Source organism: Anser anser (assembly GCF_964211835.1).
Source record: "Anser anser genome assembly, chromosome: 4".
Lineage (NCBI taxonomy): Eukaryota > Metazoa > Chordata > Aves > Anseriformes > Anatidae > Anser > Anser anser.
Genome location: NC_139724.1, coordinates 10,681,194 through 10,707,514, shown reverse-complemented (window position 1 = coordinate 10,707,514; position 26,321 = coordinate 10,681,194). Strand labels below are relative to the sequence as shown.

Here is a 26,321-nt window from a genome sequence, read left to right as displayed (position 1 = left end):
CACAGCTTCACCAAAGGCAGATCTTGCCTAACCAATCTGGTGGCCTTCTATGACGGAGTGACAGCATTGGTGTACAAAGGAAGGGCGATGGATATCATCTAGCTGGACTTGAGCAAAGCCTTTGATATGATCCCTCACCACATTCTTCTCTGAGATATGGATTTGAAGGATGAAATGTTAGGTGGATAAATTGGTTGGCTGGTCACAGCCAAAGGGTTGTGGTCAATGGTTCTATGTCTGGGTGGAGGCCGGTCACAAGTGGTGTCCCTCAGGGGTCTGTCCTGGGACTGGTGCTCTTCAACATCTTTATCAGTGACATCAATGACATAGACAACGGAATCGAGTGCACCCTCAGCAAGTTTGCAGATGACACCAAGCTAAGTGGTGCAGTCAATACAATAGAGGGAAGGGATGCCATCCAGAGGGACCTGGACAGGCTGGAGAAGTGGGCCCATGAGAACCTAATGAGGTTCAACAAGGCCAAGTGCAAGGTGTTGCACTTGGGCTGGGGCAATCCCAGGTATTTATATAGACTGGGAGAAGAAGAACTTGAGAGTAGCCCTGCAGAGAAGGACTTGGGGGTCCTGCTGGACGAGAAGCTGGACATGAGCCAGCAGTGCGTGCTTGCAGCCCGGAAGGCCAACTATGTCCTGGGCTGCATTAATAAAGGGATGGCCAGCAGGGAGAGGGAGGTGATTGTCCCCCTCTACTCTGTTCTTGTGAGACCCCACCTGGAATACTACATGCAGACCTGGGGCCCCTAGCACAAGAAGGATTTAAGCTCTTGGAATGGGCCCAGAGGAGGGCTACTAAGATGATCAGAGAGCTGGAGCACCTCTCCTATGAAGAAAGGTTGAAAGAACTGGGCTTGTTTAGGTTGGAGAAGAGAAGGCTCCGGGCAGGCCTCATTGCGGCTTTCCAGTACTTGAAGGGAGCATATAAACAGGAGGGGGAATGCCTGTTTACATGTGTTGATAGTGATAGGACAAGGGGGAATGGTTTTAATATAAAACGGGAGATTTAGGTTAGATATAAGGAGGAAGTTTTTCACTCAGAGGGTGGTGAGGCACTGGAATAGGTTGCCCAGAGAGGTTGCGGATGCCCCATCCATGGAGGCATTCAAGGTCAGGCTGGATGTAGCTCTGGGCAGCCTGCTCTGGTGGCTGGCAACCCTGCCCAGAGCAGAGGGGTTGAAACTAGATGATCTTTAAGGTCTTTTTCAACCCAGGCCATTCTATGACTCTATGATTTTTGCTCAGGCATATAATGACAGAACAAGGGAGAATGGTTTTAAACTTAAAGAGAGGAGATTTATATTAGAGGATAGGAGTAAATTCTTCACTCACAGGTTGGTGAGGCCTTGGAACAGGTTGTCCAGTGAAGTTGTGTATACCCCATCCCTGAAGGTGTTCGAGACCAGGTTGGACAAGGCCGTGGGCAACTTGATCTAGTGGGTAGCATTCCTGCACATGGCAAGTGGGTTGGAACTAGATGGTCTTTAAGGTCGCTTCCAACCCAAGCCGTTCTATTATTCCATGGTTCTGTGATTCTATGACATAGGTATGCCACTTTTAATTATATTGGTAGTAATATAAAGGTGGCCCAGCCATGGACAGGGACCCAAAGCTACGTAAAGTTATATCCTTCATCGAATAAAGCAGAGGTGATAAATTACACAGAACGAAACAAGAAACAGATTTACAGAGAAGATTAAGTTCATTACAGACTGAACTATTCCCTTGCTTGGCCCATATAAATCTTTCATGCCCCATGAGATGTGAGAGTTAGAGATATAGGGTCTATTACCTATTAATCCTTCCAAATTCACTACCACTATTTTAATTAAAGTAAAAATACCTTTTCACCAATCTATAAAATTGTATCTGAACAGAATTTTGATAATGGTTGTGGGTATTGCTGAATGCTCTCTATTAACATATAAGCGTTATTTATAAAAGTGCACTATGGTTGAAACTATATTTAATGTCACATACATTGATACCTGAGAAATATCATTGTATTTTTGCCAGTTGTGCTTAAAAGTAGGCAGTGGACTACATTGATGCTGATCATTGGTAAAGCAAGCAAATAAGACTGACCTAATGCTTTATCAGTAGGTATAAAACTTTATTATTTTAACTTTCTTTCACCACACTTCATGGAATTTCTGACTAAAGGAACAACATCTAGAAAATTTTACTGACAAAATGGTAGTTAGTTTAGGAAACTGTAAAATGTAAAGTCTTGAATGGGTTCTGGGATGCAGAGAACACAGAAAGGAATCAAGGTGATAATTTGCAAGTTAGCTGCAGTGAGAGAATGAATTAACTATTTTCCATGTTCTAGGCTTCAACAAGCATGACATAATGGCCTTAAAGTGATATTTGTCATATACAACTTTAAAGCAGTTGGCAGGAAGCCTTTGGAGAAACTACAACACTAGACGTTTTAGAAAAAGGTTGCGGAAATGCAGTAGGAATAGTCACTACTGACTTGCACCAGGAGATGGTCTCTTGCAGATGTTTTCTGTTCATTTTCTAAGTAGGATAGCAGATCTGTTGGAAGGAAGTGATTTTCACCTCTACATCTGTAATAAAAGTAACGTTGAGATGGCTACTGCTGCACTGCATGATCTGATGCTGTTATTTAATGGAACAACAACCTGAAGATAATGTGGAAAAGAGCCCTAAAAATGATTGACAGGCTTGAAAAAATGTACTAATGAGCTATTTTAATCTAATAGAAGAATCATAACAAGAACTAATGGCTGGAAGCAGAAGATGCATAAACTTAAATTAGAAATAAGACACAGATTTTTATGGTGAGAGTGACTAACCTTTGAAACAAACTGCCAAGGGGAAGTGTGTATTATGTATTTCCTGAAGTTTTAAAATTGATACCAACTGTTTTTTCTGTCAATTGAAGCTCCAGTTAGGCTTGGTAACAGTCCACATATATTCTAACCTTTATTACAAATTAATTTGATTTTTTTTTTATATTATTATTTATTGTTTGTTCATTTCCATTTTATTTTTCTTACTAAAAACTATCCTGGTCAATTTTCGCTTCTTCCACTCACCTTGTTGTGACCACAGTACTATCTATCACCTACTGACCTTCCTTTTCATTTCTAGTTTGTGTCAGTCCCTGGTCTATTTTAGAGACCAGAGTCAAGTAAAAGTTGTAATGAGTGGGTCAGAGGAAGCAGTGGCTTCCTCCTTATTCAGGATTTGGATGTGGATGGGCTGAAATAGGATCATATTTTTTCTTGTTTTATCAGTTACAATCAGATATTGGTTGTTGGCATGCTACAAGTAAAATAGGCAGAATATTAACTGGTGAAATATGGAAAATCAGGTTAGATGATGTGATGATGTCTTAAAGTCTATGAATGCATTGATTCATGTCCAGTAACTAGGAGATGGGAGTGGTCTGATTATACTTGTTCAGTAGTTTGCAACTTGCTTGGCTTAATGTTATTATAGGTCAATTTCTCAAGAAATAAAAGGTAATAAAACATATATTTTTCTTTAAAGACCAAAATAAAGATAGCATAAAAGTTTACCTGTAAATTGCACTATAAATTTTATGTGCAATGTCATTATTCAACGTTAAATCCAGTGTTCTGTATGACACTAAATTCAATGCTCTAACGCTGACCATAATGTACGTTGCAATCAATCCAGTGTGATTCTACAGCCTTCGTATTGAAAGGCTCCTGCAAACCATTTGACTACCATTAAGACTGTAGTCATGATAACAAAGATCTTTTTTTGTTCTGTGTCCTTTTGTATATATAAGAATATAGCCACCTTTGTAAAAGTTTGAAAGTTTACCAGAAGAACAAAAAAGAAATGAAAAAAAAAAATATATCCATCTTTCCCTTCTTGGTCTTTTGTCCATATAAAAACTGAGCAACAAATATTAAGTTAAGGATTCTTCACTTGCTTAGACTGATTATTTACTACCTAGTTAATATTTGTATTTTCAGTAGTGCCTATCAGCACAATCAAAGCTTGTTTTGCATACAACAGAAGCTAGTCCCTCGTTCTGGAGTTACATGGTGTCAGTTTGTAAAACCCTTGCTCATTTTGCAAAGATCTATATTCTGCAAGTAGTCATTTTGTGTTAAGCAATGTGCTACTGCTCAGAAGGAAGAAAAGATGTGAAACGTGGCCCTAAGGATAAGAATCATCTCCCTTAAATTAGCAATTCAAAGTGCAGTTATATATTTCCTACCTGATCCTTTCTAATATTGATTCAGCTTCCTACTCAGGCAGATGGTTCCCTTGTATGCCTAATGTGCAGTTAGCAGCTTGACTTGCACAGCGCGCTTCTGGTCTCTTATACTCCCACTATTACTCCTAGATGTCCCAGCCTTTCCCTGTGTTAGTTTCTTCCTAGGGGTCTATTGCTTGCTGTAACTGTCACAAAAACACTTGAGATACTCTGTTCCTGATAACCTCGTGTAAGATGAGGCCCACAAAGCAGCAGAGCTGCAGAGAAGGCAAAGAGAGGCCAGGCTGGAAACCATGACAGTGCTTGTCTCCCTCCTTGTTGCACATCAGGATCATTGGATGCAGCAGATGATTTCTGTCCTGTCCACCTCCCTGTTTCAGACTTGGTACTTGAAGTAGGCATTGCTTACTACTTGGTGCAAAGTAAAGTTTACAACAGTTTGATCCCATGGGCTAGAAATGGGCTTACTTCTGCTCCCAGCCGGCCATGTAACCTTGACCAAGTTTTTTTGCTTTCTCACTGCCAGTTTTCCTATACATGACATGAAGACCATAATATCTAGACAATTAGCTTCTGAATTTCATTGCATGAGTGCCACTATTTTTTTCTTCCTTATACTAAAGAGCCAAAATTATCTAGAGGATTAACCAGTCAGCACTGCTTACTAATATCCAGCTACTTGTGAAATGCTCACACATTATGTCAACTACTGTATGTCTGCATTCATTATACTAGATTGGGCCCACATCTATCTCTACAAAGACAGGTTATACAGTACTTAGATTATTCTCTCTCTCAAACCTTGGCTAACCATCTGGGGCTGCTATAAATCTGGGATTGTTATAAATCTCTGCTGTAATTTCTATTATACTAGTCTGGGAATTGAGTTTTCTTCTTCTGTGCTTATGGTAATGAATTGCAGGTTACCAAAATTACCACTTATTGTATTCACCAAATGCAAGATACTAACTGACAAAATTACCAATTACTATAATGCAGGTAATTGTTTTCCTTGAGGTTAACTTTTTTTTTTTTTAAGTGGGATTCTTAATTTCCTTAGATGTTGTTGGTATTCATTCAGCCAACAAAACAAACAGATCTGTTGTTGCTTCCACACTTTTAATGTTTTTTTTAGTAGGCGTTTCTTATTCATCTTGGGTTCTTACGCATTTTCTGAGAAAGTTTAAATGGAGTTTTTCACATTGGCATAAATGTACCTGTAGAATAAGTATCTATTTTCTCAAGGGTTTTCATGAAACAGAATTTGTATGTAGAAGAACTTATTTAAAAAAAAAAGGGGGGGGGGGAGGATGGAAGTAAGTGGTATATAAATATTTTATACCAAAGCGTTATGTCCAGGTATAACTTGATATTTTTGTCTGTCCTTGTAACCATATTCCTGTCAGAAATGTTATTCTATGCTATTATGTACTTCTCAGATACCCTTTAGCAAGCTATTTACATATTTTGCTATTTTTTGTGGTGTAGAATGAGTACTGTAGATAGAAATTTCTGCCTCACAGATATATAGAGCTAAGTAGCTGGAGAGCCTAATCCTGCATTTATTATCCAAAGTATAAGGCACATGTTGGAAGACACACATGCCTTTCCAGTGATACTGACACTTCTATTGAAACTGTTCATTCAAAGTGGAGAGACAACTCTGCTTAGTAGTTGACCCTCACCCTCCTTCTTAATTTGTCCCTCCTCAGTTTCCATTTACTTTGAGATATCCCCAGAGAATACAACAAGTTCATGAAACTGGAGGAGAGACAAATCTTCAGTTTCCTAAGTGGTGACAGGAATCTCTTGCAACGTTTACAGTTTGGGGAAGGTTTCTGTAAAGCACTTCACCTGGCCTACTGTACTCCATTCAAATTTAAATAGGCATTTTAATGGTACAGGCCTGACATTTGTGGTGTTTTGACTTGCAAATCAAAGTTCTTGAGGGTGCTACCATCAAGACAGGCTTTAGGGATACTGGAGAGAAGCTGCATCTTCTGGAGATCCATAATGCAAACTCTTAAATTTGTTTGTGAGGACTGTGATGAAGTCTGATTATATCATTTCTCAAGAGCCAAATGCAACCTTTGTCTATATTGAATCAGATATTTCTTTCAGTGGGAAACCACGTGGTCTGCCTTATCTATAAATGCCAGGTAGAAGACTTTATTTGCTCATTCTGTTTTTGGTGAATATGCTGACAACTTGGTCTTTCTTGCAAAATATAATTAAAGAAAAACACACTTATTTTGCCCTAGAATTTAAATCAAAACAAACTGTTCATTGCTTGAGGTAGCATTTAGCAGGGGGGAAGCCTGTTACCATTCACTTCTGCAGTGCGTACACATACTTAACCTGTGAGGCTGAGAGAGACTCGAAGGATTACAGGGCAGTAAAATTCACTTCCAGATTTTCATACTTTCAGTGATCTTCCTTTCTTGTTTACAAGGTAAAAATGTTTTTGAGTAAGAAATTGTTGCTAGTGTTGTGTAGTATGGTAAATACAGTCTCTTCAGCTTACATCCTATTTAGTAAAGCCAGGTTCATACACATTTAGATGTAATATTCATGTCCTGACCATATCAAGTGAAAAGACAGAAATTAATCTCTCTAAATGTATAATATAAGAAAAAAATCTGAATTAAAACAAACTGTACTCATTTTGACATTCCACTAGACCTGTTTCTAACCTCTCTACTCAGAGGAATATTTTTTGATGCAGTGTATCATACTCTGCTTTTTTTTTCACCACTTTTTCCAGCATATCCTAAATCCATTATTACATGAATCAATGATTATCTGTTAAAGTTTTTCTTTGGGTTTACAAATCATGTCTAAATACTGTTCTTCACCAAGTTCAAAAAGGTAGCTGAATCTTTAGTCAAATGTCAAGGGTTAAATTCATGCTGTTAATTTGAATTTCCATCACCTGTCTTCCTGCACTTATCACTACAGCATTTTATGTATTTTCATAAAATGTTTAACAGGTGCCAGAAAAGAAAAGCTAGTACAGAAAAAATAAAGGTCACTCAAATAAAGATTTAGAAAAAGACCAAATGCAACTAGAAAAAGCTCAATCATGTAAAAGGTCAGATTAAATAAGACATATTGTGGGGTAATTTGCCCCCCAGTTGCTTGAATTATGAAAGTTTTTGAATGCTCAGGTGAAAGCTCAAAGGTGAAGGAGTTGTGTTTTTAGAAATGTTTGCAGAAGCCAAATTTGATGAAGCTAGATGACTCACATAATTTGTCTTTCAAATATATCTATCTAATTAATAGGTGAATATTTTTGTGAGAAGATCACAGAACAGTTGTATCAGCTCTCTGGTTTCATGTAGTAAATAATCTCAAGTAGAGTTGTAAAGGGACGAAGACAGACGTAAGATTTTTAAGAGCTGTCTTCGTTTTGGTACATCTGCCCTTGAATTTATGTGTGACACATCTGAGTCTTGACAGATTGAAAGCTGTATTATGTGTTGCACATTTGTAACTGGTAATGTTTTTATTAATTCTTCATTTTTTTCTCGTCCTTTGAGAAAAGCAACGTCCCCATTATTTGTACTCTCTGTCACTAAAAACTTTTGGAATGCCATGTTGTCAAAGAACTTTCCCATGCAGCTCTGCAGCTCTAGTCACCCAAAAAAAAAAAAAAAAAAGTTACTCATTACCTCTAGTTGTCCTCCTTTTTTTTTTTCATTACATTTTACTTTATAGAGAAAGATGCAATTAGATGTATTCAGAGCACTTCTGTTTCCAATGGAATACTTAGTTTTAAGACAACTGTGTGTTTCAGAAACTGTTAGGTGATAGTCTAGTTAGAATTAAAAGGGAATAGATGTTTGTGCCAATTAATACATTAGATGAATAAACTCATATATGTTGATCATAAAGAAAGTCAATTTACCAGTGAAAGAAAGGAGGAGATAATACTGTTAGAAATTTTTCTGTCTCTCAGATTCCAGAAAAATTGGGAAAGACTGTGAAAATTGCTTTCTTTCATAAGAAATTTCTAATATTTGTTTAGCCAGGGTTCTTCTCTGTCACCAAGGATAGAGATCACTTCATTGTCTGTAGAATGACTGGAAGGGTTAACAAGGAATTGTAGGTCACAGAAGGATAGCTATAAGCCTAATTATTACTTCAATAATTGTTAATGTTTAGAAGTGTCTTCCGCTGTAGTTCGTACTTTTCTATCTACAGCTATTCCTATTCACATGTGGAAGGGTAGGTTTAAGTGTGGTGTCTGCAGGTGTGTGTGTGGATTGGGGTGGGGGGTGGGGGGAGGATTTTTGTTGTTGGGTTGTTTTGGTGTTGCTTTTTTTATTATTTAATTTTTTTATTTTCTAAATTCCATCCAACTTCCACCTGGAGAGTGATTTTTAAGACCATATGTAAACAACAGTGGTTACAGTGGTAATCCCAAATCAGCACTGAATAGGCACTGAACTACAAGCAGAATTACCTAGGAATTTACAGAGCCTTAAATGGTATTGACATTTCCTCTTCAGGAGCCTGTTTTCCATGCAAAGCCATTGTGTCAATAGTAGTTAGCAAAGAAATGAGACTAGTATCCTCTTCAACTGAAGGCCATTTACTTTTGTGGAGATGATCATCACAGTTCGTTCTCTCCTCACTGCCTTGAATTAATCTACAAGACATAAGAAAAAAACCTCTTTACTCTGTCTTTTCAAGGATAAATTCAAAATGTTTTCCCATGGACTGAAGTTTTTGTATCATATGAGTGACTGAACTTTGTGTTTTCCAGTTTATTGGTAATATTTTAGGCAGAGAGCATCTGAATGCATTTTATTCTGCACTAGTATTTTTTTATTATATTACACATAAAGCAAAAGCACTGAAAGCTTAGCAGCACACCTTCTTATGTGTTCTGTTAACATTAGATAAGAGATGTGTTTACTTATTTGTGCAACATTGCTAACAATATTGCAGATGAGTTTTTCTTTTTTTTTTCCTTTTTTTTTTTTTAAATAGGCAATTAACTTGAAATATTCTTATAAAAATGATTGTGTTTTCCAGAATTGGGTCCCATATTTGTTCTTAGGGTTTTAGTTTGCTCCATCAGCTTTGACATCTAATCTTTGTCAAATTCACTTTCTGGAAGAGAACAAATTGCTGCTACCCGTTAAGTCTGATGCAACTACAAACTGTTTTTAAATCAGGAACTGATGGATGTCAAAGCAGGAAGAAATGCTCCAACTGAATCACAACATATATTTTACTACAGTATATGCTTTCTCTGACATTATCAAACACCTCGCTTCTGAAGAAAATTGTGTGTAGGAGACCTCAGCATTACCTAAGAAATCTGCCACAGGGTTGGGGGTCCTATACTTGAAGATTAAAGTACTTTTTCAATTAATAGGACCTTCACTATACATTTGAAATAGGATTCATTAAACTCATTTGACTCCCTCTTTTGCATGCTACTTAGAGTGTTCCCTTTGAAGCAACTAAGAAAAGAAAGGATTACCTATATGTTCATAAATATACCGTAGAATCATAGAATCATTTAGTCGTGAAAAGACTTCTAAGATCATCAGTTCCAACTGTTAACCTAGCACTGCCAAGTCTAGCACTAAACCATGTCTTTTAAATACCTCCAGGGATGGTGACTCAATCACTTCTCTGGGCAGCCTGTTCCAATGCTTCATAACCCTTTCAGTGAAGAAATTTTTCCTAATATTTAATCTAAACCTCCTCTGGTGCAACTTGAAGCCATTCTCTCTTGTCCTATCGCTTGTTGCTTGGGAGAAGAGACTGACCTCCATCTCACTACAACCTCCTTTAAGGTAATTGTAGAGAGCGATATGGTCTCCCCTGAGCCTTCTTTTATCTAGACTAAGTAACCCTAGTTCCATCAGCCACTCCTCATAAGACTTGTTCTCTAGAACCTTCACCAGCTTCATTGCCCTTCTTCGGACACGCTCCAGCACCTTGGTGTCCTTCTTGTAGTTAGGGGCCCAAAACCAAACGCAGTATTTAAGATGCGGACTCACCAGAGCTGAGCAAAGGGGGACAATCACTTCTTTAGTCCTGCTAGCCATGATATTTCTGTTACAAGACAGGATGCTGTTGGCCTTTTTGGCTACCAGAGCACGCTGATCGCTGATATTCAACCAGCTATTGACCAATACCTCCAGGTCCCCTTCAACTGGCAGCTTTCCAGCCACTCTTCCTCCAGCTTGTAGCGTTGCACGGGGTTGTTGTACCCCAAGTGCATAACCTGGTACTTAGCCTTGTTGAATTTCATACAGTTGGTCTTAGCCCATCAATACATCAACCTATCCAGATCCCTCTGTAGATCCTTCCTACCCCCAAAATCCAGATCCCTCTGTAGATCCTTCTTACCCTCGTCTGTAAACTTACTGAGTGTGAGTCCTATCTCCTTGTTGATGATCCCTAGATCATTGATAAAGATATTGAAGAGAACTGGTCCCAGTACTGAGCTCTGGGGAATGACTTGCACAGTTGGAGTGCTGCGGTGGATGGCTATAAATTCTCCAGAATGGAGAGGCTAGGAAGGAGAGGTGGTGGGGTAGACCTATATGTTAGGGTGTGTTTTGAAGTCTTGAGCTTAATGATGGTAATGATAGGGTTGAGTGTTTATGGGTAAGAATCGGGGAAGGCCACCAAGGGAGGTGTCATGGTGGAAGTCTGTTATAGACCACCCAACCAGGATGAAGAGGCAGAGGAAATATTCTATAAGCAGCTGGGAGAAGTCTCACAGTCACTAGCCCTTGTTCTTATGGGGGACTTCAACTTACCAGATGTCTGCTGCAAATACAATACAGCAGAGAGGAAACAGTCTAGGAGGTTTCTGGAGTGCATGGAAGGTAAGTTCCTGACACAGTTGGCGAGTGTGAGCCAACTATGAAAGGCACCCCACTGGACCTTTTTCTCACAGAGAACAACTTGTGGGTGATGGGAGGGTTGGAGGTCATCTTGGGTGTAGTGATCATGAAATAATAGTTTTCAATTCTTGGCAAAGTAAGGAGGTGTTTTAGCAGAACTGCCATCTTGGACTTCTGCAGGGCAGACTTTGGCCTGTTAAGGAGACTGGTTGACAGAGTTCCTTGGGAGGCTGTCATGAAGGGCAAAGAAATCCAGGAAGGCTGGACACGCTCCAAGAAGGAAATCTTAAAAGCAAAAATCTGAGTGGCTGTCCCCACGTGATGAAAGATGAGCTGTCAGGGAAGAAGGCCGGCCTGGCTGAACAGGGCGTTGTCTCTGAGAGTTTGTTACCTTTGAAAGAAGGAACAGGCCACTCAGGAGGACTAACAAAGAAGTCATGTTACTATGCAGGGAGAAAATGTGAAGGGAAAAAGCATAACTGGAGCTTATTCTGGCTACTGCCATTAAAGACAATAAAACATGAATGCCTTTGAAAAACAAACAAACAAACAAACAAAAAACAACAAAATATCACTAACATAAATCAGTGGTAATCTAGATTTTCCTTATGTGCTTTCATTTTTTTCTCTCTCTCGAAGTTAGATTAAACATCAGAGCTGCATAGTATTTATGGTGCTTGATTATTTTTTGCATTTTTGTTTTAAAATTCATCTATCTGATGAAGATGTAAATTCATTTATGATGTATTTCACCTGGTGGCAATCTTGAAAAAAAAAAAAAAAAACTTTTTTATATGATTTACAGCCTTCTCCAGAGAACAGCAGCAATACCAAATGGTGTAAGAGACCGTGCAATATAAACAATAAATACTTGAAGCAAGAGCTCCAATAGATAGTTTCTTTGGGAGTACGTAATTGCCCTTTAACTCTAAAACTATGTATTTTTGTTGCTGTAACACTACATTAACACATTACTGCAGTAACATTCCAGTTATATTTACTTCACTGAGTCTTTTTATTTGTCTCAGTCTATTTGGTTGTAGTTCTGTGAATCATATTAGTATTTTTGGTAGGTAATGTAGTGTGTACTCTCCTGTGCAAATCTAAATTCCTGCACCTTCTTTGACAAAACCAAACAAAGCAGAGTAGCCCAGGTTAATGCTTTTATAGAGAATAAATAAAACAGAATTCTGCTGATAAAGGTTTATTTTAGTGACTAAGTGCTGTGAGATAAAATTCCTCAAATAACATGAAGCTTTGTGATACTGGCTTTCTATTGAGTGATAATCTTGAGGTATTCACTTCAAAAAAACTAAAAGAATCAAGAATTTGCCATCAAAACAGTGTAGTTATGGGAGATTTTGCATACCTTCTTTAGATTCTTAGAGCTTAAAACTTCTTTTTCAGTTTCCATTGGATGTGCTATTCTTTATCACTCTGTTGTGATGCACATGAGCTGTGTGCTGGACAGGCAATTATACTTCCCTGGTAACTAAAACAATTTCTGTATGTGGCAGCATGTAAAAGTTTGGAATGAAAAATTGTGCAAGTGATAAATAACACAGGTTTATGACATTTCTACTGAGCCATGCCAATCAATCTTTTTTTTTTTTTTTTTTCACATTTTGTAGTTAATTGATTGTGGAGAGAAGAGAAGATAATAGATGCAGTAAATGTGGATTTCACTAGGGCATTTTGCATGTTTGCATCTGCCAAAACAACACTTATTTGTTGCTTTGCTGTTTCCCTTTAATGGTATATTGCTCGCTGAAACACATGTAGTACTATGCAATGGTTTGAGCATGTTATGATGGATTGCATTTGAATTCTTGTGCAAACCCAAATGTAGTGTTACTATTATAGGATAATATATTGTTACTCTGCAACATTCTCATGTTCCAAGGCAAACCCTGCTCAGTTACAGTATCTATCACTCCTCTTTTACAATAAAATTAAAAACAAGCCTATATGCAAGCCAGCTATTAGATTCTTTTGGCATGACCTATTAGAAATTTTCAACAAACCCACACTCTTTATTGGTTTTTGCATATTTACTCCCACATGTTCACATACTGTCTACCTTACTATACTACTATAGTAAGTATATATAGTAATATAGTATACTATATTACTATACTACTGTCTACCTTACTATATGCCTGACTATTCTTGCTAAAATGTAGAGCTCTGTGCCCTGTTTCTACATTTCAATCTGTTATTAGCACATCTTCCTTTTGCCTAGTCCTCCCTTATTTCCCCCATTACCTGATTTCCTGAAGATTATTTTTATTTCAATGAAACTTCTGAGCTTTCCTCATTTGAGGAGCAGCAGCCCACTTTCAAGACAGAACTTCATCTCACAGACTTGAGCTGTGCAAACTCCTGAATGAGCACAGTGGAGGAGGCAGTGCTCAGAGGGAACAGGTTGAATGAATGACTCTGAATCTGAGCAGGCAGGGGAAAAACTCTATACTTGAAGACAGCACCAACAGAATAGCAGTGTGGTACATTTAGAGTCACAAGCTACAATTAAGATTTAGCTCCTATATTACAAGCTGCATTTTCATTTTAGCTTGTTACAATTGTGTAATGGTATTTGTTTTATTTATATTTTAGTCATTCAAAATTTCCAGAAAGGCATCCAGTTTCATTTTGAAAACTCAATCTGTCTTCAGTTCCTTGATATTCATCACCAACCATGAATTTCTTTCCAACGTAAAAAATATTGTGTCAGGTTTACAGCTTAAACCAGTTTGAATCTGAATTCACACAACAGCAGTCTTTATTCAGAATCTTTAACAGCCACTAGTGACCAATACAAACTCCAGTACAGGTGAAATAGTCTCAGTGGCTGATTAAAAATTAGGATCCTTCAGCTGAAGAGCAGCACAGCACTGAATTTTAGCTGGAATATGAGAAATGTCAAAGGAGAAAATATAAGCATTTTTGGATGTTAGAATATCTACCATATATTTTAGCTCATGTCCATGCATTATTTCCATTTGCTTTTTACTAATTTTAATGATGATAATATTTTGCCAGGGTGATTGTTTCTAAAATATGAAAGAGGGGAGGGAAGTCTTTGAGTGGATGAGGAGAAACTATTCCCTCTCACTCCTTGTTGGGCACATATGGAGTTAGAGACACTGAGACATTCTGATTTTATCTTGTTCACAGGGCAGTTTGCATTAAAATAGTTGGCTAAGCTTCTTGTGTGAGGCTAGGTCATCCTCTCAAAATATAGAAATAATAGTATATGATTAAATTGAAAAATTCAGTTAGTTATTAATAGTTTCCAAATAGTGGCTAGCATAAGTGAATAATTTAACAGTTCTTACTGATTTATTGGATGAAATTAATATTTTTCTAGGGTGTTTTCTTCCTTTATGTATTTGGAAATAATGAATTGCTGTATGTCACAGTTTCTTCGAAGCCCTTTCAGGTGCAGAAATATGTTAAATTGACAAAACAGAAGAAAAATTCATAGCAACAACTAACTGCAGTAGTTACAAAAACATATGGTTTCTGTACCATTGAGACACTTGCCTCATGAAAATGTATTTTTGAGATGGGAAACCCTAAATATAAATTAGATGCATTCTTTGTAGAAAAGAATCTGCATAGGTAAGAAAACACTGAATATATATGAAAGAAAATACTGACCTTCTGGAAAGGTAATAGAAAATAGACTAGAACAATATGCAGTGCTATTCTAACTGAAGTGTAGAAGAATATTTTTGTCACTTTCAATGCAATGTATAATAAATACATATGTTCATACAAACGTGTTCTTCCCATGGACCTTAAAGTTAGAGATAGTATTTTATAGCCCAAGTCTTAATGTTAATAACTCTAGGAGTGATATCTGCTGGCAGGTACAATATTTATTCTTAAGATTCTTCTCTTTTATTATGCCTGTCAAATTAATACCCCTGTTTGTCGTTTATTTTCTCTCTTTTTTTATTTATTTTTTATTTTTTTATAATCACTGAAACATAAGCCTACTTGTGATAATGGGATTGTATGTGGATCGATTGTGTCATCCTATAAGGGTGACATTGAAGTTAAAAGAAACTGCTAAAGAGGGACTCAGGGGAAGTAAAGCTAATTAGTCAAGTTAAAAAGGGATAATTCGTTGCAAGCTTTGTTTTAGAAACACATTTCAAAGTTCCATTTCCATTTCAAAGTTGCAGACTCTAGCTTGCAGACCTATCTTCATGCATGCAGTTGGAGAATAACAATTCACTTCTTTCTGATTGATAGCTGAACAATAGTCTTAATGAGATGAGAGTCCAATGTCATTATAATAATAATAAAAAAAAAAAAACAAGGTGGAAGGGTGGAAGGCCCCACTTCAGAGTTTGGGAGATTTTCTTGCCTCTTCCAACTACTTTGGACGTGTTTTCTTCCTTTCTTCTCCCACCTCTTCCTCCCAAAGCTTAAAAAATATGATACATACACACAAGCATATATATATACACACATATATATACACATATACATATTTATAAATCTCTGACTTCAGAAAACATGACTGTTGAAGTTCTGTAGAGGACTGTGCAGCAGTAGGTTAGCTGTTTGTATATGTTAGAGAATACAGTAGGTACATGAGCAATCAAAAAGCTTTCCAGCTTTCCAGTTATCTTAACTGAAGAGTGAGCTGGTAAGAGCTGTGACAATCAGTATAATTAAGGTTTCATTTTAATTCCCTCTAATCAGAACTGAAAACTTTCTGAATTGTTTCACTTTGGGCAGATAACTTTTGATCAGCTCTTTCAAGCTAAGTTGCCTTAGAATACAAGGAAACTAATGAAATATTACTTCACTTCAGAACAAAAGAAAATACTTTAAAACTTTTTCAGCAATTATAGCTCTGAAACAACTAAACTTATAATGAGTAGTAGTTTATAATCTGTCAAGTGAATGCTCCAGTGACTATACATTTAATTGGAATGTGCCAAAAAAATCTTTTTTCCAAAACACAAATAATGCTAATTTTATGCTGTCTTCTTAAGCTAAAATGATATGGTTAAAGAAAGCATCTAGATGGCAGGAAATGACCAAGTTAACAGTTCACATATTGCATTTACTTAATCTAGTGCATGTGTGTATCAAGATATGTTTGTTTTGATATGTATGTTTTTTAAATAATTATTTATAGTACAATATGGCTATTTCTGATACTTTTCATTCTTCTCATGTGATTAATTACAGTTTATGGCTACAGAGTATCTTCAGATTGTCTGTACTATAAAAAGCCCCAAAAGAAAATCTCCCTCAATGACTTAAAAGCTCACTATAACAATTTTAGGGACATTTCTTTTTAATGTTTTCATAAATGAGTTGGATGCCAGACTTAAAGGTATACTAAGTAAGTTTGCAGATAACACTAAACTGGGAGGAGCTCTTGACTCCCTTGAGGGTAGAAAGGCCTTGCAAAGAGATCTGGACAAGTTAGAGGGCTGGGTAATCACCAACCACGTGGAGTTTAATAAGAGCAAGTGCTGGATTCTGCACCTGGGACAGAGCAACCCTGGATGTATGTACAGTCTGGGGGACAAGAGGCTGGAGAGCAGCCCCATAGAAAGGGATAAGCGTGTTTTGGTCAACAGCAAGTGGAACATGAGTCAACAGTGTACCATGCCAGCCAAAAGGGCCAACCATATCCTGGGGTGCATCAAGCACAGTATTGCTAGCCTTTTGAGGAAAGTGACTGACGCGCTCTGCTCTGCACTGGTGCTGCTTCACCTCGAGTACTGTGTGCAGTTTTGGGTGCCATAACCTAAGAAGGACATAAATCTATTAGCATTCACAGGAGGGCTACAAAGATAGTGAAGAGTGTAGAGGGCAAGACAGGAGTGGCTGAAGTCACTTGGATAGTTCAGCCTTGAGGAGTCTGAGGGGAGACCTCACTGAGGTCTACAGTTTCCTCACAAGGGGGAGCAGAGGGGCAGGCACTGATTACTGGTGAGCAGTGATAGGACCAAAGGAAATGGCATAAAGCTGTGTCAGAGGAGGTTCAGGTTAGATATTAGGAAAAGGTTCTTCACTGAAAGCATGGTTGGGCACTGGAACAGGCTCCCCAGGGAAGTGGTCATGGTAGAAAGCCTGCCAGAGTTCTAGAAGCGTTTGGACAATGCTTTCGGACATATGGTCTGATTTTGGGGTGGTCCTGTGTAGAGACAGGAGTTGGACCTAATGACCCTAGTGGACCTAGTTGGAAGGGATCTTCCAACTCAGTATATTCTATAATTCTAATAATATAAAATGAGGGAGACAGAACACCTGATTTTGCAGCTAAGTTGTCTTTACATTTTAAAAGGTATTCAGGAATACATATATTTGAAATGCTGAAGAGAAAAGATACAGCAATGATTGTTGACTAAATTGGAAAATATACACCAGCTGGAAAATAACTTACTATATTTGTTTATCCATATACTGGAGAATTATGAGGAAGAGACCAAAGCAGAAAAGAATGAAACTGGTGTTCAAAATACTATGGAGGATGCTTGGTCATGTAACTTAAATGTTATTATCACTGACAGCACACAAGTAAAAATAAGGTTTTTCCTCTCAAAAGTGTGCAGAATTAAGGAATTTCTCAAGAAAGGAAGCACTGAGAAATGCAGTAAATAAGAAAATTTAAAACAGAATATCATTTGTCACCTATAACCTATATAAAGTACTTTACTAGTATTTAAAATAAAAATATAATATTAATGCATAATGTTATTATAACACTATAGTTTAAGGAATAGACATGACCATCCTCATATTTAAAGACCTGATTCTGCAAATTGATGAGTATTCACAAATCTCACTGTACTCAGTGTGTTGTAGTCTTAAAACAGAATTGATCTGAGTGGGTCTGACACTTGCTGTTCTAAGTTATGTGATCTGGAGAAAATCCTGTAAGAGAAGCAAGTCCTATAGAAGACATATATACGGAAATTTTTGTAGCAGGCATATTCAGAAACTTGAAGCGAGTCCAGATGGAAATGCAGATTTTGATTTGGAAGGTAGAATTATTTTCTGTGTGAGTTTGCAGCAGTTAACAACACAGGCTTTTTATATACTGAATTTTCTTGAAAACATGAATAATCCTTCAGTTAGATGTTCCAAGTTTTCTGGGTGCTCTGCAACTTATTAAAATAAATACCGAGCTATTGTTTATTCAAATAACACTACAAATCATCACCTCATACGATACCAAGTGAGAGAAATCATTGGGAACAATTTTTCTTGGAAAATACTTAAATTAATAACATCTGCCAACAATCTGGCCACAGAAAGCAACAGTAATAAAATTTCCCTGGGCTATAGTGGAGCTGCTGTCCCCTCCCCTTTGCAGGTTAGAGGAGCACTTAGTCAATCTTCTCTACATAGACGTGTATATAACAAAGAGTCCATGTTAGTTTTGGCTCTCTTCATTTCAAGCTTTTAGCATTTACATGGGAGACAGGATTCTTCCTGACCTTCTGAAGTCACTTTGCTTTGGCCATTACTCACTTGCAAGCTCATTTGTAGAGAACCTCAATCTCATCCTTAAGGAAAGATCTTCACTTACATAATTATTTTACTACACAAGTGGGAAAAATCTCAACTCAGTAGTAGACTCCTACAGTTTAGATGTGTTTTTACTTCATTCCGTTGGAATCCTGATTACACAATTATGTCAGTCATAGCAAACAGTCTTTTCCTCAAGTGACTGTTTATTCTACTTTGCAAATCTGTGAAATAATCTTTGCACCATTATGACTAATAAGACCCCATGGCATCGAGACTTTATTTTTCTTTCATTCCCTTGTGAGACAAATTCCTGCTAAAGAAGTTCTGCAGAAGATAGCTCTTCACTTTAATCGCTGACTATGTAGAATATCTGAGTTGCCTGCGATGAAACAGATTTCTGTACTGTATTTTGTTCTTCCTTGTCTCCTTTGTGTCTGGCTGGTTATGTGTGCGGTGTGTGTTTCTTGATTATTTTGTTGCTGTTTTTAATCTAGTGGAAGGCAGTGTGTGACACAGTGTAGTGTTGAGTAGGTAGCTAATCATGTACGTAAATGATGTCAGACCTCCACCTGAAATACCTCTCAAATAAAGTGAACTGCAGCCTCCTGTAGTAAAAAGGAAGATTCTCATTTACCTACGTATGCAAGTTAAAGGGCTGAGATCTGCCAAAGGGTAAGCGGTATTGTATTTGCCTGAATAACAGGGCTATTCGTCCAATTAATGTTGCAGCAAACAGGAAACTTGAGATAAGGTATAGATCATTGCTTTCTAATAAAATAATTTTTAAAAAATCTTTTAATACAAAGCTATTAAAATTCTTTACACAGTTACTCAGTTTACACAGTTAATAATATACCATATTAACCTAAAATATCAAACTGCCAGTGGTAGGGAGAGGAAAAATAGAAGCTCAGCACCTCTCTGTCATTCCTATTATCTTACTGTTCTTCAATTCTAATATGTTCCTTTGGAGATGAGAAGACAAATATGGACACAATAGTAAGATATAGGTGAGCTATGGATTTCTACAGTTATAGTGATTTATTTCTGTCTCATTTCTTTGCTAAGAACTTTAAGCATTTAATTTTTCATTCCAAGAAAAAATAGTAGTTAGGAAAAATTAGTAGTCACTCAAGAGCCTGCCTTTTTATCTATGAAACTGGGAAGGATTTGTTGTTGTTGTTGTTTTTTAATCTGGTGACATAATCAATGTATCTACACTGAATTTCATCTACTGTTCTGCTGTATTTACTGGTTACCCAGAGAAGTTGTGGATGCCCCATCCATGGGAGTGTTCAAGGCCAGGTTGGATGGGGCTTTGAGCAACCCGGTCTGGTGGAACGTGTCCCTTAGGAATTAGATGATCTTTAAGGTCCCTTCCAACCCAAACCATTCTATAATTCTATGAGTGCCTGGTGGTCATCCTGTGGGGTGGTTTTACTCAGGTAGGCAGCTGAGCTCCCCCACAACCACTCTCTCACTCCCCCTCCTCAAAGGAAAAGGGGGAGAAAATACGGTGAAATGAGCTTAAGGGTTGAGATAAGGACAGAGAGATCGCTCAACAATTACCATGACGGGCCAAACAGACTCAGAGTAGGGAGGTTAGCAAAATTTATTGCCTATTACTAGTAAGCTAGAGAAGAGAGAAATAAAGGAAAAAAAAAATCCACCCATCCACCGTCTTCCACCTCATCCCCCCAAGCAGCGCAGGGAAATGGGGGAATGGGGGCTGCGGTCAGTCTATAGCACTATTCCTCCGGCGCTCCTTCATGGTCGTTCTCTTTGCTGCTCCAGCGTGGGGTCCGTCCCACGGGATGCCATCCTTCCTGAACTGATCCTGCAGGGGCTTCCCACAGGCAGCAGCTCTTCAAGAACTGCTCCAATATGGTTCCATACCACGGGGTCCATCCATCCCCTAGGAGCAAACTGCTCCAGCACGGGTCCCCCACGGGCGGCAGCTCCCCCCAAGACCCCCTGCTCCTGTGTGGGCTCCTCTCCACAGGCTGCAGCTCCAGCCTGGGGCCTGCTCCTGCGGGGGCTCTCCATGGGCCGCAGCCTCCTCCAGGCCACATCCACCTGCTCCACCGGGGGCTCCTCCACGGGCTGCAGCGTGGAGATCTGCTCCGTGTGGGACCCATGGGCTGCAGGGGGACAGCCTGCTCCACCAGGGGCCTCTCCACAGGCCGCAGGGGAACTTGTGCTGCGTGCCTGGAGCACCTCCTGCCCTCCTGCTGCACTGACCTTTGGGGCTGCAGGTCTGTTTCTCACTCCTCACTCTCTTAGCTTCTGTTGTGCCACAGTTTTTCTATATTATTTTTTCCCCTCTCTTAAATCTGCTCTCACAGAGGTACAAACAACATTGCTTATTGGCTTGGCTCTGGCCAGCAGCAGGTCCCTTTGGAGCCTGCTGAAACCGGCCCTTGTCTAACATGGGGCAGCTTCTGGATTCTTCTCACAGAGGCCACCCCTGCAGTCTCCTGATACCAAAACCTTGCCACGTAAACCCACTACATCCTCCTAAGTCATTTTTCTGCAATTTGTCAGTCTGCCCTCATCCTTATTACCTTGAATAGCTTTGCATCATCAGCAACCTTTATCATCTTCCTGCTCAAATGCTTTTTCAGGTCACTTATAAATAAGTCAAGTACGCTAACATAAATACAGAACCCTGCCATATTCTGCTGCTAGCCATCTACCATTGTGAAAATTGACTTTTACTTCCCCCCTCAGTTTCTTAATTAGAAGTTGATTATTTATCCTTTCCAGGATAAAGATACTTTTACCTCTTAAGTCAAGACTGCTTAACATTGGGATGTCAGGATGTCCATCCACCTCCTCCCTACCCAAATGTAGGGAAAGCACCCAGGAACTCCTGAACATGGAAGTCAGTTGAATGCAAGTATGGCCACAGCTTCCCCAGATTTGTCCTCCTCTTTCAAGGGGCATACAGGCATAGGGCTGTTTGACAGGTATCTCCAAGTAGCCTGACCATGTGATTTGCTTCCCCTTTTAACCTTCCTCTCAGTTTCTTCTCTTAGTCATGCTTAATCCCTTCCAGATAGACACTACTGCTTACAAGCAACGTCCTAACAGCCAGAACAAGCCTATTTTTCCCTTTCCTTTCTTCAACTTCTTAGAACCTTTCAATTTTTCAAATTCACACTTTTTTTTATTATTTATTTGCTAGCATTTTTTTTTCCAGTCTTCTTTACTATTCAGAATGATTTATGACCTCTTTAATTGTAGTGGTTGCATCTGCAGCTGGTCTTATCACTACCCTTCCCAATCAGCATGAGTTGCCCCTATTAGGCTCTTATTGGTGACTATACCCTTAAATCAGAATTTTTGGTATTTTTGAAATGTTATCAGTACAATAAATAATACTCACTGTCAGCAGTGATGCCAATTAATGACAGAGTCCAATACTCGCTGACCAGGTTCTTTTAAATATTCCACACATGGATGTTGTAATGTTGAATATTAAATGTATTTAATAAAGATATTTCAAATTACATAAGATTTCAATTTAGAAAAGTGAAACAGCAATGTACTGAAATCGCTATACAAGCATAATATAACAAGTGAAAATTAAAGTAAGATCACAGTATAAATGTGATTCCCATCAACTGTCTTGGTATGCTTTACCAGCATGATGCTGCATGTCTCCAGTCATAGGAAAGGAATATGTCAGGTGAAGCCAGCTCAAATCTGCTGCCGTCTTCAAAATCACTTTTCTAGTTTTTATATTCTGTTGGGATGAACCATGTACTCACTTCACTCGTGCTGGTTTGGCTAGCTCAGGGAGACGTTCACACTCTTTTATTGAACTCAGGGAGAAATATTTATACCACCAGTTGATCCATTTAATGGTTGATAGCTGTTAATCTAAAAGAAAGACCACCCAACAGTCCCCTTTGTCAGCTTCTTTGCAACAGCTGTGGACAGTTACACCCTTCATTATTCCCTGAACTTCATGGGCACATCCCCTGGCTGATCTCCAGTGAGACTTCTTCTACTGTACAGGTCACTTACAGGCCCCTTGGAGAGCTCTGTAATGCTTGGGTATGTTCTGAATTGTCCGTGTCCCTGACCCTTTTGTTGCCCCTCTGCTCTCTTGAAGTCTTCCCTCCCCAGCCTTGTCATGGCTTATTCTCCAGGCAGGTAAGTATGAGAACCTCAACATAGCCTTTAACTTCTGTTTAATGACTTTCTATTTATTCACTCTTAAACTTTAATTATTAATTCCATTAGCACTTACTGAAGAACGTTTTATCCATTTTATACCTATACTTTAGCATATATATATATAACTTCGGTATCTTTATAAAGAAAATCTTTATACATATTTGTACACTCTTTTATAGATATATTTAATACTTATTTACCTAAGCCATATGATATCCTTTTCCAAGTATATAATATTTATTCAAGATGTCCAATAGTTCATTCCCTTGTCTCTGTTAATTTACGTAGTTTAGACAGAAAATTTTCAGGCTTTAATCCTCTGAATTCTAGCTAATAAATATAAAAATTTCAAAAAGGCACAAAAATTGATATTACACTTCCCAGTCCACATCCAGAGCTGGATATAGTAGTATATTCTATATTAGTATTTTGGCTGTTTCATCTTTGAGGGTTATAAAGGTTTTGGATGAATACAATTTAGTCTGGGTTATTATTATTTATTATACTTATTTATACTATTGTACATCTCCACAGCCACTTCACTTTCAGATTCCATGATCTTTCTTTCCCCCCTTCCTTCCCCCACCCAAAAAAAAAAAAATTAAAAAAAAATACTTCTGCTATGGAAATCTCAGGTTTTTGACAAAAAACACACTGATTCATAGAATTCATTTTCATTTACTACAATGACCATGTTTTCTCTGAGTGCTCCCTTTATTCTATGCTTGTCAGTTGTCCCAGAGATAGGACCTGGAGGGACTTGACTTTTTCTGGTTGGTTCTTGATTTTGCTGGAAGAAGAATCTAGTACCAGCTTTGATTCAGCTCAAATGCAGCTGTTGGCCTGTTGATTATATCATCTGTTGCTCAATCTGCTAGAATTCATGATACTTTGTACTTTCTTCAATAAGACACATCTTTAGCTGTTGGAAGAATGCTTTCTTATTACTTGCAGCTTCTTTTACTTGTCCTAAATGGTGATATCTTACTGGTGCTATACTTCAGAGACGACATTTTTAGTAGTTTCAGTAGCATCTATAAGATTTGACTTACAGATACTTAAGCTCCTCATATGTATTCCTTTTAGTTTCTTTTTATTAACTTCTTTAATTTAATGTAGTTATATTTTTGAATATGAACTCCAGCAGATTTTTTTGGACTTAATTGCTCTTGAAGGGATGTTGAATCTAAGACCATGTGATCTTCTTGTCACTATTTCAAAATGGTGCTTTCTCCATTATGACTCTATCTTATACATGGGAGTATCTTTTACATGCAAGGATCTGGGGGTGCTGGTCGACTGTTGACTGAACATCAGCTGACAGCGTGCCAGCTGGCCAAAAAGACCAATGCCATCCTGGCCTGCATCAGAAATAGCATAGCCAGCACGACTGAGGAAATGATTTTCCCTCTGTAATCGGCACTGGTGAAACCACACCTCAAGTTCAGTTTTTGGTACCTCACTGCAAGAAAGATATTGAGTTGCTGGAACACATTCAGAAAAGAGAAATGAAGCTGGTGAAGGGACTAGAAAACAAGAGCTCTAAGGAGTGGTTGAGGGAAGTGGGACTACTTAGTCTTGAGAAAAGGAGGCTGACAGGAGACCTTATTGCTCTCTACAGTTACCTGAAAGGAGGTTGTAGCAAGGTGGATGTCAGCCTCTTTTTTTAAGGTGATAAGTGATAGGATGCAAGAAAATGTCTTCAGGTTGCACCAGGGGAGGTTTAGATTGGATATCAGCATCTACATCAATAAAGAATGTAACTGTATAGGGGATAAATCATTTCCACAACCATCAACCATGGGTAATGATCCCCTGAAAAGTGAACTTGAACTGCAGTGGTGGTCGCTGTTTGCACTTCAAGTTCAGTAGTGTATATGTATGCAGTGTGGGGAAGGAGAAAAGCTGTTCATATTTCAAATAAAAAGTAATGTGAATACTGACATTTTACAAAATAAAAATATGTAGAATTTGCATGTATCTGTTCTTTAGCTTCTAAAATGTGTTTTCTTTGACATCTTTGTCATGTGATGAGTGGAAGTAAAAAATAGAGTAAGAAAAGTATACCTGATTAGAATAGCTGTCAACTTGCAGGCTTATGTGAGAAGAGAATGTACAGTTCAGATTTTTATCCTGGTGTCATGGCAATCTGAAATGTGACATACCGCACAATCAAAAGTGCTTAATCTTTCTCTGCCAATAGATGACAAAAATTTGATAGTAGATGGAGGCAAATGGGAGAAATCAGTGAACTACGTGAGAAAAAAGGCAACAAAAGCAAACAAAACAAAAACTGTCAGTGTCTGGCCAGCTGATGAAGAGCTGTAAAATGTTTGTATATTAAACTTCAACTAAATCTCTCTAGATGGAAGATAATTATAAATTCACAGTTATTTTACATTATGGAATGCAAAATAAAAGGAATATATGACTATTTTATATAAGGTGGGAAAACTGCAACACTCCTTCATTTTAAACTTTATTTTTGAACAGACTAGTTGTTACAAGGGTGTAAGGAAAGGCAGAGATTTCGCTGGAACAGATTTTTGGAAGTTCAGAGACAATTGTGTAAAAATGTTTTCTTGTTATATTTTTGTGATATTTTTATATAAATATTTTTATGTAAGTATTTATTTTTGTTTCTTACACCATTTAGAGAGAGTGGACATTTGCTTTTGGCCACAGTTAACAGAAGATAGTGGTTAGAAACCAGTCTACCTAATTTTCTTTTATATTTTAGTAGTCTGTCACTTCCCCTTCTCAAAAGAGCAGGGGGAGAAAATATAAAGGGGGGGAAAAAAAAAAGGTTCATGTCCTTCACCTAAGGACAGGGAGATCTCACTATATAGTTTTCTTTTATATATATATACCTAGTTTTCTTTTATATTCTTATTTATATTGTGCTAAAAATGTTCTGATTTATCAGGTTTTATACTGTTATTTCACATGCTGATTGAGTGATGTGATTTCACTGCTGCAATAACAATGATACTGCAGGATATACAAATGAGCTCATTGAGTTGATCGTGTGTTATTTGAGCTCAGAATGAGCAGTTTTAATACGTCTTTCCCAGTTCTATTCCCAGTTAATCTAAGAATGACCAAAACAAAACATATTTTTGGAATGTATCTTCAAGTAGGCCCTTCGAAATCTTTTACACAATAAAGCAAAACAAAGGTAGAAATTCAATTTCACGTGCTCAGTCCACAAGTACATTTTGCCCCAGGTGATAGAAGATGCATCTTTAGATATGCCAGAAACACTGTTCTTATGCTCATACAATTTTGAAAGCATTTAAGAAATATTTTTTAAGCATGTGTGTATTCAGAACTGGACATGAAAGCACAAGACTGTTTAAAAAGAACAGTCATCTTTATCTAAAAGAATAGTGGGGAAACATTAACAGTGTGACAGGACTACATAAAAAGAAGGGCCAGTTATATTGGGCTTACATGGGAAGGTTTTGGTATTGGGGGTCTGTTCTGTGAGAAGAGTCAGAAGCTGCCCCA

General features: G+C 38.0%; 1 protein-coding gene across 4 annotated transcripts in view; it reads left to right on the top strand.

The window, feature by feature from the left end:
• GRID2 (glutamate ionotropic receptor delta type subunit 2) overlaps positions 1-26,321 on the top strand; it is an 804,597-nt gene that overhangs the window by 31,938 nt on the left and 746,338 nt on the right. Inside the window, exon 1 of one of the 4 annotated variants that reach the window (XM_083834806.1) lies at positions 22,449-22,688. The exons of 1 other annotated variant lie outside the window; for it this stretch is intronic. The gene's annotated coding sequence lies outside the window, so the exon portion shown is untranslated. Of the gene's footprint in view, positions 1-22,448; positions 22,788-26,321 lie in introns of those variants that run through there. 2 more of the 4 variants (XM_083834801.1, XM_083834808.1) reach the window with 2 other exon arrangements.